This window comes from Emys orbicularis, chromosome 2 (genome assembly GCF_028017835.1).
Source record: "Emys orbicularis isolate rEmyOrb1 chromosome 2, rEmyOrb1.hap1, whole genome shotgun sequence".
Classification (NCBI taxonomy): domain Eukaryota; kingdom Metazoa; phylum Chordata; order Testudines; family Emydidae; genus Emys; species Emys orbicularis.
The window spans coordinates 74,034,086-74,054,819 of record NC_088684.1 but is presented as its reverse complement, the minus strand read 5'-3'; positions in this window follow the sequence as shown (position 1 = coordinate 74,054,819).

Below are 20,734 nucleotides of genomic sequence, written 5' to 3'. Positions count from 1 at the left end.
CCTGGGGCAGCAGGGGAAGAGATGGTAGGCAGCTGGGGAATATGGTACCCCCTACATCCTTCGTGAACTGATTGGCCTTATTCAAACATTTCAGTTTAAAAATCACAGACTGCAGCTTAGGGGCATATTTTCAATTTATAATCAAACACAGGACAACAACAGGTGGATAAAACAAATGTAGGGGGATAACAAGGTAAACAATGAAACAATCCCCACTGTGTTCTGTGGAAAGGAGACCCTCTTCATTTTTACTTTTCTTTAAACTAAAGAACTGAACATCGGAACGTGTGTCCTTTCCCACAATGCCTGGCACTCAGCTGAAAGCCAATATGTGAAGGCTCCCCCTTCTGCTCACTTGTGGACACCATTTTCATGTCTTTGTATGCGATGAAGTCCCTCTCTTATTTCTAAACCCATTCTCTCATGAGGAAGTTAGGCAAGTGACCTGGCTTCCTGACCAGTACTAATAGTGCTCTGTAGATCAGCCAGAAGGAGCAGCCCATTGAATGGAGTGCTAGCATGTCAATTCCTCCGGCAATAACACTCTAAAGACCCACTGTATCACATGCCCGTGGCCCCTTCTGAATGTGGCTATTCTCTGTGACTATGCACTGTGTTACCATTATGCCCTGAGCCCATCACATGGGTTTTTCAAGCAAATCTCAAGGCAAACGAGAAAGCTTTTCAAAGTATAACTGACAGGTTGCTAAGGAATCCTTAAAATGGGATCTGTCAATGAAAAAAATGGGATGATTGATGTGTATATAATAATTTATTCTGCTTTAAGTTCCAAGATTGATGTTGCTCAGTATTTGGTATGAGATTTAAACCTACCACAGACATCAGAATGCTAATAACAAAGTGTTACTATATGAAGAAACTTTGTAGATATTTTCTAAGATTTGACTCTCTCAATCTTCTTCATTCTTACCACTTCCCTATTCAGGGTTGGCAACTTTTATAGTCTTCTTCCAAAAGTCATGATTGGATGCTTGGCTATCATTCATATTGGTCTTTCTAAGGTCTGCTGATATCTGGTCCATGTACCAAGTGTTTGGTCTCCCCTTGGTTGTCTTCCATACAAGATCATTGCAAGGGCCTTCCTACCAATATAACTCTCAGGTTTCCACTGGACACGTCCATACCAACGTAGCCTAGCCTCCCTCAACTTGTCTTCAATTGCACCAACCCGCCTTTGGTCCCTCACAACCTCATTTCGTTTTCTACCACGGAGTGTCCAACCAGTTGACCATCTCAACATCTTCACTTCCGTGGTGGAGAACGTATTGATTTCTTGTGGCTGGATAATCCTCTTAATCTTCTTTATTAATGTGGGATCCCTTGACAGAATTTCCTTTTGCATAGTCTGTCAACACTGTAACAATAATATATGAGGTATACCCTCCTCTTGAAGCTCTTGTATTGCTCCCATTGGCTTTAAAGAGAAAATCATGCAAGTGTTAATATGAGAATCTACTCCTACATCGTTGCCAATTTGTGGCCTTTAATTTGTCTTCAAAGCTGAGCACTTCCTACCTCCTGCCAGCAAATCATAGCCCCATGTATCATACTGGCGATGAAGTAAAAATCCGAAGAGGCACAATCAGTCTTAGGAAACAGCAATATAGGTTTTAAAGTCAATGACAGTAATTTAACTCTAAAAACCAGCACAAAACACTTTTTCTTTAAACGCTTCCTTGAGTTATTTTTCAAAGTCCTGTTTTGACTGCATCACATTTGCTCGCCTCCTTCTGCTGGATTTCTTACAAGGGCTAGTAGAAGAAATACCACACTTCTGTGTCTTCAGCTTCTTTGTAATATGATCCAGTAAAACAACCAAATACATTAAAAATTCATTAGGGCATATCAGTATCACCATCAATAAGATCTCTTGTTTACAAAACCCTTTGCAACCAAATAAAATGCCTTTTGTTTTAATGTGAACAGCAGCGTGCATTTATGTATAGTTCTTTGTGTGAAACTGATTTGATGTTTATATGTAAATTTTGTTTTTACACTTTTTAAATAGTCATGGGATATGTTAAGTAACACAGATGAGGGCTGTGAGGAATATCTCACAACCCCAGCTACCAAAGGTAGGGCATGTCTACGCAGCCCAGCAGTTCGGCCTATGGGTGTGTGTGAATAGCAGCATGCACCAAAGTGCTGCACTGTAACTCCTGTATGTGTGAACTCAAGACCTTTACGTTTGTGCCCACAGCATCCACATGGGAAAGTTACAATGAAGCCCTTTGGTGCTCGCTACTATGCACACCCTCTTAGTTCAAACTGCAGGGTAGTGCAGCAGACATGCCCTAACTTTGATAGCAACAGCTGTGAGATATTCCTCACAGCACATCCGTGTTACTTAACATACCCCATGACTCCCTATTAAAAAAGTGTAAAAACAAAATTTACATATAAACATAAAATCAATTTCACACAAATAACTCTAAATAAATGCACTCTACTGTTAATCTTAGGTCAAAATACATAGACAAATATTAGACCACATGGATTGTACCCAGCATTGAAATTAACGAATTACAAAGACTTCACTGAAACATCCCAACAGGGGTCAATTTGTAGGGTGTCTAGGGGGTCTGTAAGCAAAGCAAGCAATAGATATCAGGCCAAATTCTGCTCTGAGATTGCAATGTTGCAGCCGAGAGCAGAATTTAGCCCATTCCGTATACTTATGCTATTATAAGGTTGCACAGCAAAAATGATTCTAATTCTCCTTTCCATAAGTTCAACCCAGAACTGGCCGAAAGAAATCAGAACCATTGGCTAGAAAGTATGAGTTCCCGAATGTGTCTCTAATAATTCAGATTAATGTATCACGAAACAGTAACAGTTTTGCTGAATCCTAGGTCTTTGGTATTCTGGGCAATGAGAGCTTGGATGTATTTTGGTGGTATGACTGTAGGTTTCAAGTGCAGAAAGATGTCAGTTTCATATATAAAGTGATGATTGCTCACATCAATGTAAAGTCCCGTCCGCAGTTGTAACTCCTATTGAACTCAATGGGAGTTTGACCTGTACAAAGGCTGAAACACCATCCTCACACAGGCCCTGTTCCTGCAAACACTTACATACATGTTTTACTACTATCTCCCATCCGTGGAATAGTTTTGCAGCTGTACTACAGGATTCTACCTGCATGCCTCTCATCTTCCCAGCATTCAGCATAGCTATTCAGGATGGGTGCAGGAATCTGGATTTTAGCCTTAGTGACCCAGTGTACTCAAAAGAGAGGGCCACAACATTCTGCATCAGTTCTGTACTACCCTTTAAAGCAGGGGTCGGCAACCTGCGGCACGTGTGCCAAAGGCGGCATGCGAGCCGATTTTTAGTGGCACTCTGCTGCCAGCCAGAGTCTCGGCCGCTGGCCCCATTCAGCCCGTTGCCTGCCTGGATGAACAGAACCCTCGGCCGGCAGCAGGCTGAGCGGTGCTGGTGTTGGGACCTCGGCTGGCAGGAACGGGCGGATGGAACCCCAGACCGGCAGCGGGCTGAGCCGCTCAGCCTGCTGACAGTCTGGGGTTCCGGCTGCCAGCCGGGGTCCTGGCCACCGGCCCCGCTCAGCCCGCTGCTGGCCGAGGATTCCGGCTGCTGGCCCCTTGCCAGCCAGAGTCCCGGCCGCCAGCCCAGCTCAGCCCGCTGCCGGCCTGGGATACCGGCCGCTGGCCCAGCTTAGCCCACAGCCAGTCTGGGGTTCAGGCCACCGGCCCCCTGCCAGCCGGGGTCCTGGCCATCGGCCCCGCTCAGCCTGCAGCTGGTCTGGGGTTCTGGCCACCGGCCCTGTGCCATCCGAGGTCCTGGCCACCGGCCCCACTCAGCCCACTGCCAGCCTGGGATACCAGCCGCCAGCCCCGCTCACCTTGCTGCACTATTATTTACTTTACATACAATAATAGTTTAGTTATATAATATAGACTTGTAGAGAGAGATCTTCTAAAAATGTTAAAATGTATTACTGGCATGCGAAACCTTAAATTACAGTGAATAAATGAAAACTTGGCACCCCACTTCTGAGAGGTTGCTGACCCCTGCTCTAAAGTAATTCAGGCTGTAGGTTACAAAGACGTGGATAATTGTGTTGAGGTTCACATCTGTGAGGAAAGGTCCCAAACGGCTTGGCACAATTTCTCCAAATCCAAAGGTATTGTGGGTTGGAATTCTTACCTGAAGGGATATATTACCAGCACCAAGATATCTGCAGTGTAGTATGCGTCTAAATTTGGAAGACCGGGAATTCATTTGAGTTTGTGAGCTTTCAGTATTTGAAGTCTTACATGAGGATTATTATAGTTTTTAAAAATATATATTTATCCTGTGATATACAATCTGTGGTTAAACTGAGATGCAACATAGTGTTTCTGCAGATGTTTTTACATACAATAACTGAATAGTGAAGATTCTGCTAAAACATTTGATACCCAGCTTGGGGGGAAAGCAGTGGTTATCCTGGAGAAATCTCTCCTGAGCAGCGGCTCCTTTAAAAATGGATGTTCTATAGACTGCATTATTTTTCATGGATAGTCCTAAAGAGAGACAATCTAAATATGTATGATAAATATCCACTGGCATTTTAAATATGTCTTATAAAACTGCCCATCAGACGAGGAAGATGCACAGCGCAAGGCATAAGAGCTACTCTGAGGACTGGTCTGTGTTTAGCAGACCTTGCTCCAGTTTATACTTTTTTTGCATTCAAAAAGTTACTCTTGTCAAAAGCCCAGAAGCTCCCAAGTCTTCCTTCTCTTGTAAAGATGTTCCTGCCCTTATCTTCCATAAAAGGAGAGCTCTCCTTTGGTTAAAACTCTATTTACATAGGAATGCGGGCATAATTAAACATTGACAGCAAGAGGTCTCTCTGGGTGGAATTTCAATGCATATCTTACAGCACTGCAATTAACAAACCTTATTTAAAAAAAGAGAGAAAGAGAAACTGCTCTCTCACACACTGAGCACATTAGTAGCTGAGGATGGTAATGTCCTGGAATGGAGGTATGTAAACAATGAGGTGGCAGTGTTAGGTCTGTGGTGAGCTGGGCTTGACAGCAACATAAACAGCATGAAGAAGCCTTCTAAACAAAATCTCCAGCTGATCAGTGGAGCCGACCCACCACAGGCCTTCAGGGCTGCGGAGGAAATAAGTAACATTTCCAGAGGACAGCAGTGTGTCCACAGCAGCAGGGGAGAGAGGGTTGACACATCACAATGTAATCTTTACTCACTGTTACTGCTAACAGGTGTGAGCCCATTTACACAGTGGGGTTGGAAGCTCTAGTTACATTCTAGTGTTTTAGGTTGGCATACTGGAGCCTATTTGCATCTGTCTGTCTTTTATGGCTGACACACTGCAAAACGACTTACTCCAGCAAAAGGTAATGCTTTTTTGTATTAGGCAAAACAGTTAGGGTGAAATCCTGGCCCCATTGAAGTCAATGGTAAAAGGAGCTGTTAATCTGCCTAATTTTTAGGTAACCTTTTCAAGTCCAATTTTTTTTTAGGGACACTTTCCTTCCCTCTCCCTCCTCCTTTTCTTCGCCCAGCTCATAGAAATCAATAGGACTACTCACATGCTTATGTGATTTGCTGCATTTGGGGCCTTTTTGACCTGTATGGCATTCTGTTTCTTCTGAAGAAAGGATGAGGGGAGAGTAAAAAAGAATCCTGTTACCTCCTCATTATCAGTGGTACTCCATGAATTGCTTCACTGGGGCTACATCTACACTACAGGGGGGGGTCGATTTAAGATACGCAAATTCAGCTACGCGAATAGCGTAGCTGAATTCGACGTATCGCAGCCGACTTACCCCGCTGTGAGGACGGCGGCAAAATCGACCTCCGCGGCTTCCCGTCGACGGCTCTTACTCCCACCTTCGCTGGTGGAGTAAGAGCGTCGATTCGGGGATCGATTGTCGCGTCCTGTCGGGATGCGATAAATCGATCCCCGAGAGGTCGATTTCTACCCGCCGATTCAGGCGGGTAGTGTAGACCAGGCCTAGGAGTAGTTTTGCAATACTTATCTCCACCATCACAAAACTAACAATGTCATCTTGTTTGCCTGAGACAAGGTGGTAAAAAAGGCTGTGGTTATGTCTTTAAGAATGGTCCTGGCCATTGGCTAGGATGTTGCCTCATTTTTATTGGACTAATTATTGGACTAATTTTCACTGTGCAGCATATCCTTTTTATAGCCAATTATTGCCAATAAACTATTTTAAAATTTGATTCATTTTGGTTTCGCTACTTGTGCATATGTCCAGAGCCTCAAGCACTGAGGCCAACATTTTCAAATGTGGATGTCTAAAGTTAGGCACTTAGATCCCTATTTCAGCACCTAAATAAGTGCCCTGGTTTTCAGAAATACTGAGCTTCTACTTATTGAAATCTGCCACTTAAAAATCAAGCTACTTATTGAGGTGTCTAACTATGGAGTTGAGAGCCTAACTTTAGGCACCCACATTTGAAATTGTTGGCCTTGTAACATACATTTTATAAATCTGAATCTCAATCAATTTAGCATGATCTCATTTTCTAGGGGCTTAACATGCATGGGTTTCCCCAACTCATATCCAGACATCCTGCACATCAGCAGTAGTAGGCTGTTACTGGGCTAGGCTTAAGTCAGAGGAATGTGATATTAAGGAACTCTTTTGAGAGTAATGTGGTGTTGTTCTTAGCTTGTGGTTGTTAAGGTTTCTATTCAGCTATAGTTAAATCTATTAAATATTTAGATGAATACTTAATGACAAATTATTCCTTGATTCAAATGGCCCTATTCAGGTTATTGTACCATGGATTAATCATAGAAGAGTGTGTTAGAGTCCCCTTTTAATGTAGTTGACTCTGATACCCTTCATGTGTCTCTCAGCATGGGCCACATGACTAAGATTAGTGAAGCTTTCAACCCCTGGGAATGTTCCTATGTACTGAGATGACCAAAAAAGGGAGAGAGTGAAAGAAGCAAACGATATGTGATGAATCAAGATGTAAAAACTCCCACTTGTAGGCTGTGGTTGGGAATTCTCAACTGAGCGGGTGTGCCAGTGGCTGAATCACAATTGCTGGAGTAGACTCTGTGACCTAACTCTAGTCTATCCTTTGCTCACATCTGCTGATGTGGGGACAGATCCTCAGCTGGTGAAAATTTGTCATAGCACTGTAGATGTTAATGGAGCTCTGACAATTTACACTATCTGAGGATCTGCCCCTGGGTATCTAAACCCAGATGTTCTTTGCTAATGAACAAGAAATAAAGAGATACTGCAACGCCCTTGTAGACTGAAGATATTGGGAAGAGATCCCATGCTACAGCCTGATTGAAAATGACAGTCAGACAAGGTCTAAAGGCAAGCTCCTACAGTAGCAGCTAATGCATTTCATTGATTACATTGATGTCCATGCAACTAGAAAACCATTTTGAATGAATCTGTGACAGAACCAATTGGGATAATTATCTTTCTGATGATCACCTCTTGTCTTCTCTGCTGATAATACGTAACAGAGCCCAATTACTGAAATAGCTCATCATCCATAGCATTTACTGAATCTCAAGCTCTCCGTTCCACTGACCTGGATTGCAAAGGCCGCACTGTACTTGTAAAGCTCAACAGACAGGTAGAAAGGAAACAGTTGTTACTCCCTTCTCAATTGGGTTTTGCAGTTGCTGAAAACATTTTAAGCTCTATCTGGAATATTGTGTACAATTCTGGTCACCCATGTCCAAAAAAGATGAGTTTAAACTGGAACAGGTGCAGAGAAGAGCTATAAGGATGATCAGGGGAATGGAGGGACCTACTTTATTAGAGGAGACTAGAAGAGCTTGGCTTGTTTAGTCTAGAAAAAAAGAAGGCTGGGAGGGGATATGATTGCTCTTTATAAATATATTAGGGCAGTAAATATCAGGGAGGGAGAAGAGCTATTTAAGATAAAGGACAATGTTGGCACAAGAACAAATGGATATAAACTGGCCATGAACAAATCTGGAACAGCTGCCCAATAGGAATTGTGGAGGCAACCAACTTAATTAGTTTAAGAGAGAGCTGGACAAATTTATGAGCGCAATTGTATGATGGGGTTGTTTATGATGGTGGGGGGCAGGGCTCAACAGCCCCAGGGCTGACTTCCAGTTTATGTCCTAAATTCCCAAAGCTCATGCTTCAGGGCTTCAGCTGGCCAAGGGCAGCGGTCAGGCAGGATTGTCCCACCCCCAATATCCTGTTTGTTTTATCTCCTTCTTCTGAAGCATCAGGGATGGCCAGAGCTGGAGATGGGACATTAAATGGGGTAGAGGATGATCTGAGGTGCACCCAGTATTCTCTCTTTCAGATGCTTGGTTGGCTGGTTCTTGCCCACATGCTCAGGGTCTAACTGCTCACCATATGTTGTAAGGTGATGAGTCATCCCTGAACTAGAGCCTGATTAAACCACATGCATTGATGAGTCATTCCTGTGCTAGGCTCCTGCCAATCCACAAGACAGGAACTGCCCTTGTGATTCTCAGGACAGGCGTATAATCCTCACAGAAGGAAAAGAAACTCAGTTTACTCAGCATCACTCTAGGGCTTGGAACTCTCCCTTGCCTGATAGAGGCAACAGACTCCACAAGCCTTAGCCTGCTCTTGTCCTGTTCCTAGTCCTGCTCTAGCCTTGGCTAGCAATGGGCTTAAATTGCAGCAAAGGAGGTTTAGGTTGGACATTAGGAAAAACTTCCTAACAGTCATGGTGGTTCAGCACTGGAATAAATTGCCTAGGGAGGTTGTGGAATCTCCATCATTGGAGATCTTAAAGAGCAGTTTAGACAAACACCTGTCAGGAATCGTCTAGATAATACTTAGTCCTGCCACAAGTGCAGGGGACTGGACTAGATGACCTCTCTGTGCAGAGTGTGGGTGCAGGTCACTTGCCAGGATTATCTCACTTAATCATTTCCCTGCCATTTCTGGGGCCTCAGGCACTGCTGCACTTCAGTCCTTCCTATTCTCTGCCTGTGACACATCACAGTCTAGTCTCCTGTGGGCTGTAATAATTTGGTCTAATTTTGGTTGTTGGGTTTAGTGGGCTGTGTTATACAGGAGGCCAGACTAAATGATCTGGTGTTCCCTTCTGGCCTTCAACTCTGACTGTAGAGTTTTTAAGTAAATCCATAGAGGGCAATAACAAAGCTCCAGGAAAAGAAGGCAAAGGAAAATATGGGACTTTTTGCAGTCAGGATGACTGCACTTGGTGGAAAGGTCTGATTTTGATTAACATGCCAACAAAGTACTTAGTTTGGAAGAGAAATTTACTAGACACATTTAAAGGAAACGGTTAGAAAAATTTCATTAACTGTCCCTTGAGAAAGATTTGAAAAAGCAGCATTTCTTTCCAGTTCATTTTGAGGTTTTCTACCTTTCTTCTTTGTCATTCACTCAATAATAATAATTAGGGCTGTCGATTAATCACAGTTAACTCATGCGATTAACTCAAAAAAATTAATAATTGTGATTAATCGCACTGTTAAACAATAAAATACCAATTAAAATATATTAAATATTTTTGGATGTTTTTCTACATTTTCAAATATATTGATTTCAATTACAACACAGAATACAAAGTGTACAGTGCTCACTTTCTATTATTTTTAATAATAACAATAACAATAATTGCACTGTAAAAATGATAAAGAAATAGTATTTTTCAATTCACCTCATACGAGTACTCAAGTGCAGACTCTTTATCGTGAAAGTGCAACTTACAAATGTAGATGTTTGTTTTGTTTTTTGACTGCAGTTATGTAACAATGTAAACTTTAGAGCCTACAAGTCCACTCAGTCCTACCTCTTGTTCAGTCAATCACTAAGACAAACAAGTTTGTTTACATTTACTGGAGATAATGCTGCCTGCTTCTTATTTACAATGTCACCTGAAAGTGAGAACAGGCGTTTGCATGGCACTTTTGTAGCCAGCATTGCAAGGTATTTATGTGCCAGATATGCTAAACATTCATATGCCCCTTCATACTTCAGCCACCATTCCAGAGGACATGCTTCCATGCTGATGACGCTCATTTAAAAAAATGCGTTAATTAAATTTGTGACTGAACTCCCTGGGGGAGAATTATATGTCTCCTGTTCTGTTTTACCCGCATTCTGTCATATATTTCATGTTATAGCAATCTCGGATAATGACCCAGCACATGTTGTTCGTTTTAAGAACACTTTCACTGCAGATTTGACAAATTGCAAAGAAGGTACCAATGTGTGATTTCTAAAGATAGCTACAGCACTCGACCCAAGGTTTAAGAATCTGAAGTGCCCTCCAAAATCTGAGAGGGACGAGGTGTCTTTCAGAAGTCTTAAAAGAACAACACTCGGATGAGGAAACTACAGAACTGAACCAAAAAAAAAAAAAAGAAAATTAACCTTCTGCAGGTGGCATCTGACTCAGATGATGAAAATGAACATGAGTCGGTCTGCACTGCTTTGGCTCGTTATCAAGCAGAACCTGTCATCGGCATGGACCCATGTCCTCTGGAAGGGTGGTTGAAGCATGAGGGAATCTTTAGCATATCTGGTCTGTAAATATCTTGTGACGCCGGCTACAACAGTGCCATGCAAACACCTGTTGTCACTCTCAGGTGACATTTTAAACAAGAAGCAGGCAGCATTATCTCCTGAAAATGTAAACAAACTTGTTTGACTGAGCGATTGGCTGAACAAGAAGTAGGACTGAGTGGATTTGTAGGCTCTAAAGTTTGACACTGTTTTATTTTTGAGTGCAGTTATTTTTTTGTACATAATTCTACATTTGTAATTTCAACTTTCACGATAAGGAGATTGCACTACAGTACTTCTATTAGGTGAATTGAAAAAAACGATTTATTTTGTTTTTTTACAGTGCAAATATTTGTAAGAAAAAATAAATATAAAGTGAGCACTGTACACTTTGTATTCTATGTTGCAATTGAAATCAATATATTTGAAAATATAGAAAACATCCAAAAATATTTAAATAAATGGTATTCAATTATTCTTTAACAGTGTGATTAATTGTACGATTAATCACGATTAATTTTATTAATCGCACGATTAATCATGATTAATTTTTTTAATCATTTGACAGCCCAGCCCTAATAATAATAGATAACAACAATAACAATACTTGCTGCGCTGTAGCACCCAGCTTCAAAATACGTTACAAGCAATGTGCTACATTCAGCCTGGGCTTTTACCAATATAAACTTTGCGTGAAATCCTGACTTCGTCAATGGCAAAACTCCTATTGACTTCACTGGGGTCAGGATTTCACTCACCCCCGTCATAAGGACCTGGGCAATTGAAAGTCTACCAGGGAGGTGTGTATGATGGCAGATTATGGCAGCAAGAAGTGTCTCAAACCTCCCCTCTACTGAAGGGGGACAGCAAAGCTTCCTAAAATGGAGGACAAAGACATCAGGGTAAGAAGGGAAATAATACCAGGAAGAATTTCTTATCTGGATCATGGTTCCCATTCATGCAACAGTGGCTTCTTTCCCTGTGTGGTTTCTTGTCTCCTGACAATTAAATGAGAGATCTTTTTGCTATGTCCCCAATTTCATGAGACTTATACCTGCATAATGATGGTTATGAAAAGATAATGATTTGACTCACTGATTTTGTTTATTACCAGTTATGAATTGGATACAGAGGGCCTGATTCTCCACTACTTTGCACTTTGTCTAGTCATTTACACTTGTGCCAAATCAGAATAGTAGTATTTGATACCTACTTTGCAAATGACTAGACAAGATTCAAGGCAGTAGAGAATCAGGCCTTTGTGTTTTTTTGTACGCTCAAACTTCTATACAATAACAAGAAATATATTAGCTTTATAAATGAAAAATCTTTCTGGGGATCTGGATTTTTTTGTATCATCACTTGAAACATTTGGAAGGTCATTAATAGTTTCATCCTTCTATTATAACATGTAAAAACAGCCTTTTAAGCTGTTTTGAGTCAATATCTATTCCGAAGGCAATCTGATTCCCTGAGGTTTATTTAGACACTGCAAAAGGTTACTTACGTAAAATCTTATGCAATAGCTTTCTATAATTAAACACTACCTCTAATCATGCACAAAAACGGAAGAAAATATTAATGACATATTTAAAAGTTTAGAGTGACAACCCTGAAAAAAGTTAAAGAACAAAGCTCTATGATGGGGAAAATATTAATAACAAAAATTGCTTTAAAAGTGAATTGGTAATTTTGAAGTATGTTGGCCAAACTACACAAATGATGTCCTTTGCTCCATAGAGAGTCTTTGGGCTTTCCTACTGTCTCCTTCTCAAGTAATTTTCAGGGCTCAGATCTTGAGATCTTTACCCAGGGCCTGATATTTTCCTTTTAGATCTACACACACAAGATCATACCCAGGAGTGGACCTCTCACTCTTATTGCAGAGAAGCATGTGGTGTGTATGATAGTTTGCCTGTGTAAGGACTGAATAAAAACTGAAGAAGAACCTCAGGATTTGGCCTAGGGAAAGCCAAAGGGTCTTTTATTCTTCTGATATGTGTAGTGCTTTATGGCACATCCAGGAAGAAATGTTGCAACAGCTGAAGAATCAGCTTCTCTTATTTACCTGAGGACTAAATGCATAATTTGTCAGTACACTCTGGAGAAGTCTCTTTCCAACCTTGGGCTTCATAGACATTGCTGTGGCCTTGCACTCTCCTTCCATGCTTCATCACTCAGAGCAGCTGAAATAGTTTAAATTCTCAATAGCAATGAGAAACTCACCAGAGTCAATAAATCACAGACATCATGAACTTCTGACCAGTGTGAAGTCATTCAGAAATCTGTTTCCCAGCAGATCGCTGCAATCTGTGGTATTCCTATCAGGTGATTAATACACTATTAGGGTTCAAAGCTCATAATATTACAGAAAAGCAAGGAAATATAGAAGATAAGAAGTACAGTGTGCCAATATCTGTGGATATTTCCAAAGTCTTTTGATGATGTGGATAGTCTACAGTCAATTGCATCATCTTCCATCTGTTCACAGATTTTAGACCTTTAAAACATAGTTGTCTTCTTCCATAAGAGTACAGGAAATGAGTTAATATGCCATAAGAAGTGTATTTACGAAACACAGGAGTGTGTGTGTATGTGTGTGTGTGTGTGTGTGTGTAGAAAGAAAGAGAGAGAGAGAGAGAGACAAGGTGGGTGAAGTAATATCTTTTAGTGGACCAACTTCTGTCGGTGAAAGAGACAAGCTTTTGAGCAGTCCGTATTTGCATAGACATACCTATTCTGCCTAGGTGTTCGGCAGATAGACCTGTTTTGCCAACGTGATCAATTATGGCTGGCTTTGGGTTACAATTCACTTTAGAGTCCCATTGAGAAACAAAGTCAGGAAAGTAACTGAAGTATTTCTCTGATGGATTGTATTTACTGAGGGACAACCTATCCTAAATTCTCAATTACTGAGTGGCAATCTACACTCATTGCTATATTTGCTTTCCACAAGCTACTCTTAGTATAACTTTTTATGAGTGATGTATCCAAATATTTGGATGCTAATATTTAAACTGTATTATTACATTTATTAACCTTAATTTGGGTTATTGCAGATTATGTATTATATGTATTTTTATGACCTTATAAACCAAACTTTGCACTCTTGGAAAATTTAAGCATCATACCCAGATGTACAAAAACTCTTTTTTTAAACCTGTGTATTAGATCATTTTAATATTAGCTTTAATAAACATTTTTAAATTGAATGCTGGGATAATGAAATGTTGTTATCCTTATTGTATTAGTAAAGGGTAGCAGAACTATACTTAGCATACTCTGATTGAGGATTTCACCCTAAACTGAACCTCACTTGCTAAGCAGGGGATAGGGATCCCCCTGAAGATGAATGGGGGGATGGGGACAGCTGTAGCTGTAGCCAGAGGTCAAAGCATGTCCTGTGGAACAGTGGCCGAAGCATGAAGAGACATATGAATCTTTAGTGCATCTGGCATGTAAATATCTTGCAATGCCGGCTGCAACAGTGCCATGTGAATGCCTGTTCTCACTTTCAGGTGACATTGTAAATAAGAAGAGGGCAGCATTATCTCCTGTAAATGTAAACAAACTTGTTTGTCTTAGCGATTGGCTGAACAAGAAGTAGGACTGAGTGGACTTGTGGGCTCTAAAGTTTTACATTGTTATGTTTTTGAGTGCAATTACGTAACAACAAAAATTCTACATTTGTAAGTTGCCCTTTCATGATAAAGAGGTCGCACTACAGTACTTGTATGAGGTGAATTGAAACATACTATTTCTTTTGTTTATCATTTTTACAGTGCTAATATTTGTAATAAAAATAATATAAAGTGAGCACTGTACACTTTGTATTCTGTGTTGTAATTGAAATCAATATATTTGAAAATGTAGAAAAACATCCAAAAATATTTAATAAATTTCAATTGTATTCTATTGTTTAACAGTGTGATTAAAACTGTTATTAATCGCGATTAATTTTTTTGAGTTAATCGCGTGAGTTAACTGTGACTGATCAACAGCCCTAATATATATATATATATTAGGGCTGTTGATTATATATATAAAATAAATTCAGCAGTGTCCCAATGTAAATAAATAATTGGAACACTGCTGAATTTTGTGACTCTTTTTTGAAAATTGATTTTTTGTAATGCATTTTTAATACTTATGAGTAAGTAATGTATAATTGTTGGATTTATAAAAATAATGATACAGATTTTCAGAACCCTGCAGGAGGCAGTTATGGGATAACTTGCCTGCGGGGAATGTTTCCTGCTAACCCCACGCAGGAAGAGGATTTATATCCTTTCCAAAACTCTTTTATTTCTTTCTAGTGTTTATTATTATAACTCTAGATATTCTTGTATCAGAGGGGTAGCCGTGTTAGCCTGGATCTGTAAAAAGCAACAGAGAGTCCTGTGGCACCTTATAGACTAACAGATGTATTGGAGCATAAGCTTTCGTGGGTGAATACCCGCTTCGTCAGACACATGTCTGGATATTCTTGTTATCCCTATAAATGTCTAATTCCTCTTTTGAATCCTTCTGCACTCTTGGCCTCAATGCAGAGCCGTTCCGTCCATAGGCCAGACTGGGGCAACCGCCCTGGGCCCTGCGCTTTGGGGGACCTTGTGCTTCAGAGGGATGCGGGGGGGGGCAGGGCGTCCCGGGGGGCTAGCGGGGGGCCTGGCACCGGCAGCAGGGATCGGGCTCGCGCCCTGCACTCACCAGCCTGGACATTTATTTCTTTTTCTTGCCCACAGCCCCCTGGGCTCAGGCTCAGTCTCTGCGGCAGCAGCAGCGAGCGACCTGGCCCCAGCCCGCTCTGCTCCACTCTGCCAGCTCCCGGTGTCGCCTGCTGCCGCAGGGTCCTAGCACCCCCAATCACTAGTGCCTGGGAAAGATGACCCAGGCTGACCCTGACCCTGCCCTTCCGCCTCGGACTGACCCGTCACTTTTCCAGTGGGACCCTCCACCAGCACAGGGGGCCCCCTCGCCCCAGCACAGGTGAGTGCCATCCAATAGTCTCCATTGTCCCTCGCCCGTTGCCCAGCACTAGTGTCCTCCCAGTGCCCCATACCTCCCCCTTCCACTGCCCTTTCTCCCCTCTCCCAGCACTGAGTGGGGTCCTCCAATGCCACCTCCAGGCCAGGGCCAGCCCTTATCACCCCTCTGCCTCAGGGTCCTCCTTGCCTTTCATCTCTCCAGCCTCGGGGTCCCCCTCCTTGTAGTACCAGGACTTGGGGTCCTACAACTCTGCTCTCTCCACCACCCACCAGGACTGGGGTCCTCCATCCATCTGCTTTTCCACCTCCCCTCCCTCTCCCAGCCCCCAGAGAAAACAGATCTTAGAGCCCCTCCTCCATGCTGGAGGGTCTGGGGTCCTCCAGCACCAGGGCACATATAGGTCCTCCAAGAGCCACCCAGTTCCTGAGATGTGTAATTACTTTTAAAGTAAAGCCTGTGCGAATGTGTAATTACTTTTAAAAAAAATCCACTGAGGGTAGCGAGACCATAAGCACCTGGGAAGTGAAGTTGCTGCAAGGAAGCCCAGGAAGGTGGATTTCAGAATGTAAACGGCGCGACACTGATCGTGATCGGTGAGGTTTTTTTTTAATTATCTGAACTTCATTATAATTATTAAAATGAACTACAATATAATATAACAACATTATATTTATACAGCTGGGCGCTGTCAATATTTAACCTGCGGCCAGCAGCTGCCCTTGCAGTTCACTGTAAACAGATTTCACCTGTATAAAAAATGTTAAAACATTTGTCCCGGCCCTGCACCCCCCTAGGGATGGCCCTGCCTCAATGACATCTGGTGGCAATGAGTTCTACATGTTAATTGTGCATTGTGCTATGTGACAGTCCAAAGGTAGTAGATCAAATAATCATAGCCCCAGAGGGTGGACTTTGGTCACAAACATGGACATACAGTCAGAGCAGATGGTGGAGCACCCATCAACTCCTTTGTCTGCTTCCACCAAGTTCCTCCTAGGTAGGCATTGCTGAATGTAATTTAGATGGCTCGGAGTAAAACGGTTTTTTCATACAGCTCCTCATAGGCAGCCATAGCCATGGTGTTTCTAGAATAACTGAAGAAACTATGACCTTTAATCTTTCTCCAGAAATTCAGTTCACTAGTTTTAATCAAAATAGTGATCAAAGTGTAGCACATTTCTGACAAAGGGAACATAAAACAAGTAGTAATAAACATAACTCAAAAAGCAGGAGCCTCAGCCTGATAAAAGCTGGAAAACAAACTGATAATTATCGCAGCTGAGGCGGCGCAGTTGTATTTTACCACTGCAGAGCTTGGCTAAAATTTGACTGAAGTCAGAAGTGAAAAAATGAGTCTAAGGGTATGGCTAGAGTGCAAAGAAAAACCCACAGTGCCGAGTCTCTGAGCCCAGGTCAACTGACTTGGGCTTGGGCTGCGGGACTAAAAATAGCAGTGTAGATGTTTCACTTGGGCTGGAGCCGAAGCTCTGAAACCTGGCAAGGGGGGAGGGTCTCACAGCCTGGGCTCCAACCCAAGTGGAAACACCTAACCTGCTATTTTTAGCCCTGCAGCCCGAGCCTGGTGAGCCTGAGTCTATTGACCCGGGCTCTGAGACTTGGTGCCATGGGTTCTTCTTTGCAGAGTAGACATACCCTGATTGTCTCCATCTAGTTCCAGTAAACATGAATCTACATATAAAATTACCTCAGTTTGGAAAGCTTGGCAATGTCTGTTCAAAAGAGACTTGGGGCTGGAATATCGGGGGAATGGTACAGATCAAGGATGAGGTGCCTAAACTGAGTAATGCAATAAATGGGACAGCACCTGCCTTCTGTCAGGAACTCAGCTGTCTCCGGGTGTGGTCATCTGGCAACCCAAATAGCTTGTCTGGGCCCAATAAGCTCTCACTAAGTGGCTGTGCTCCCTGATGGGACAGAAGAGCCAGAAGATTATCATTTAAGCCTTTTAACAACAGTACAGTGGCTTCTCAATGTGTTCTACGCCCGCAGCTGTGCCAGACCTGCTTCCCATTCTGGTCCTTGCTCCAACCCGTACCTGTTCCCACTCCAGTCCTAGTCTCTACCTTCCTCCAAACCACTGATTCCTAGCTCTGGCCACTGTCTTGTCTCCTGCACACAATTCCAGTTGCCTGTTCAGTTGCCTGGCTCTGACCTGTCTCCTGACCAGGACTCCAGTTTCACTTTCTAGTTCTGTTCTGACTTCTGTGCTGAGCATTGGCTTGTTCCCCCACCATGGCTCTGGTTCTGCCTTTTGGCTCTGCTCCAACCACTAGTCCTGACTCCTGTTCTGACCACTAGGTCACACCACCTGGTGTGTGACAGTTTGAGCAGCCTCCTAAGAGATAAGAAGGGACCTCATCCCCAAAGCATGGAGGTCCCCTCCAGAAGGGACCCAACATGAGCTCAGCTTACCTCTTGGACATTGTTGGAGCCATGCAGGACATCACTGTGCTATGTGACCAGAATGCCATCCCTCAGGTTCAGATACAAGTCCAGGCAGTAGCTTCTGTTCCCCCAACTCTCTCATCCACATCCCATGAGTCCAAGGTGCCCCTACCCATTAAGTTTGATGGGGACTGTGCCAAGCTTTGTGGGTTCCTTAAGCAATCCTGTCTTCATGTGGTGGTCACAGTTGTACCCCACATATTGGTCCCAAGTAGGATTAGTAATTAGTCTGCTCACGAGAGAGGCCCAGAAATGGGTGTCCCCGTTCCTGTACAAGAACTTTGTACAGGCAATGGTGGGCATCTTTGATGACCTTAAATAAGAATGTACTGCAGAAGTTGCTTCCCACCAGCTAAGTATGCAGGTGAATTTCTGTGTCTGGCCTAGACATCCACTGGAATGAGGCTGTGCAGTGACACCACTCTAGGCAGGGGGTCAATGACTCTATCAAAGACGAACTAGCATGGGTGGAACTTCTGAAGCTTTAACTGATCTTTGCATTAGGATTGATGACAGGCTAATTGAGTGGACCTAAGAAAGACATCATGCTACCCAACCTTTGCTGGCCAGAACTCTTCCATCTTTCATGGACCCAGTTGGCCTCCCAACTCCACTGGAATCTAGGACAAATGCCCATTTATGATATAATATCTATTTCCAGAGCATCTCTTATCCAAAGAGCTTTATAAACACAAATGAATTAAATCTAACAACGCTCCTGTGATGTGGGAAATTTTATTGTGCCTGTTTTACACCACTTAATTAACTTGCTTGATGTCACACACTGAATCAATGATAGAGCTAAGACCCAAACCCAGGAAGCCCAACTTCTAGTTCCATGCTCTGAGCACTAATTCCCACTAGGTCTCTGAGGCTGCAGCTGGCTGTGCACAGGAAGACCCCTGGATTCACACAGAGCCAGTAGCACACTTGCAATCCCTAGTTTCAAAAACAGCCGCCGTATATTATGCATGTATTGGAGCCTTCCCCTCCCCCCCCCCCTTTTTTTTTTCCTTTTCAAAGTAGTGTGTTCACAGGGCAATAGATGTATTATTTCCATTGATTTAATAAAAATCAATGTGGAGAAACCCTTCCAACCTGGTTTGAAAAGTAAGGGATAGGTTTCTCCTGCTTGATACAATATATAAAAAGGTTTACTACATATGACAGACATTCATATTGTTTTTCAAATGTTTCTTTTACTGTATATTTATACTCCTATGAAGGACTTAAACAATGGCACTTAAAGTATTTCATAGATTTGGAGAAAAAAGAAGAGAGAGAGTAAATATATAGTAAGTACACCTAGCTTAAGAATAAAGCCATTCTTCTGGTAGATCCCCTGCTCTGAAAACACAAATCAGAGCCTACTAATCAGTTTCAGTGTGCTAACTAAAACCATCACATTAGAAGCAGGTAATGGAGCACTTTGGTTTTTTTCTCATATGAAAACTACTGCCAGAGAAGCCAGTAAATTGCTAGCCAGCTAGGCTAAATGTGTGTGAGCTTTATCTGAAGAATCTTATATACCTTTTCTAAAGACAAGACAATGGGATTTCTCTGTATGTGTTCTAACATGACACCCTTCCTTTGTTGCAATAAACTGTGCAAATTAAGTAACAGGTACAATGAAAGAGCATCTTTTTTTTCCCAACCAGCTTTAATGAATAGCACCTTAGACAAACAGAGCCTAGCTAAAAGTTAAGACAAAGATTTTGTCATAGCAGGAATGCAATTTTTGAATGAGAATATATCTTAATTTATTCATTGATTTGTTCCCTTTTACTGAAGCATAACGGTGTTCCAAAGTGACCTTTCGACAGGCCTAGAGCACTTCTATGCTTCTCTGATAATCTCCGAGATATGATTAGCATACTCTGTCTCTCAGTTTTTACTATAAATATTGCTTTTGCACACTGCACTTCCTTTCAGTGCCCATTGCAGAAACTCTTTGGCTCCTAGGAGTATTGCTATAGATGGGGGTGTGGCAGCAAACATGATTCATAAAAAAATCCTCAGACCTTGGACTGGTTCTATGGAATTCCCACGTTTATTATGTGGGAAAATGTTGAGCATATTGTATAAATTATACTATAGAGCTGAAAGTTTGGGATTTCCCTGTGTTAGACAATTGGTTAATACAGAGATTAAGACCATTATTATATAAAAAAGTCATTGTTTATTATAAAGAGCAAGTTTTTTAAAAAGTGTTTTGAGTGACTATATTTAACATACATGCATTCTTGAAAAATTTAAAAAAATACAAAAATGGCTACAGCAATTGGTAGGTTGTATGCATTTAATTGTTGCTTTTAGTAATAAAGGACCAGATCCTCGACTAGTGTACAGTGGAGTTTCTCCATCAATGAAGCTATGTCTGCCTAGTGGATAGAATTCTGCGTTGGGCGTCAGCAGACCTGGATTCTATACCCATCACTGCCAGTAGCCTGCTGGGTAATCTTGGGTAAATCACTTCACCTCCCCGAGCCTCAGTTTCTCCATGTGTAACATGGGGTATGTCTACACTACGAGAGTAGTTCGATTTTACTTAAATCGAATATGTGGAATCGATATTACAAAATCGAACGTGTGTGTCCACACTAAGGACAGTAATTCGACTTTGTGAGTCCACACTAACGGGGAAAGCGTCGACATTGGAAGCGGTGCACTGTGGGCAGCTATCCCACAGTTCCCGCAGTCCCCGCTGCCCATTGGAATTCTGGGTCGAG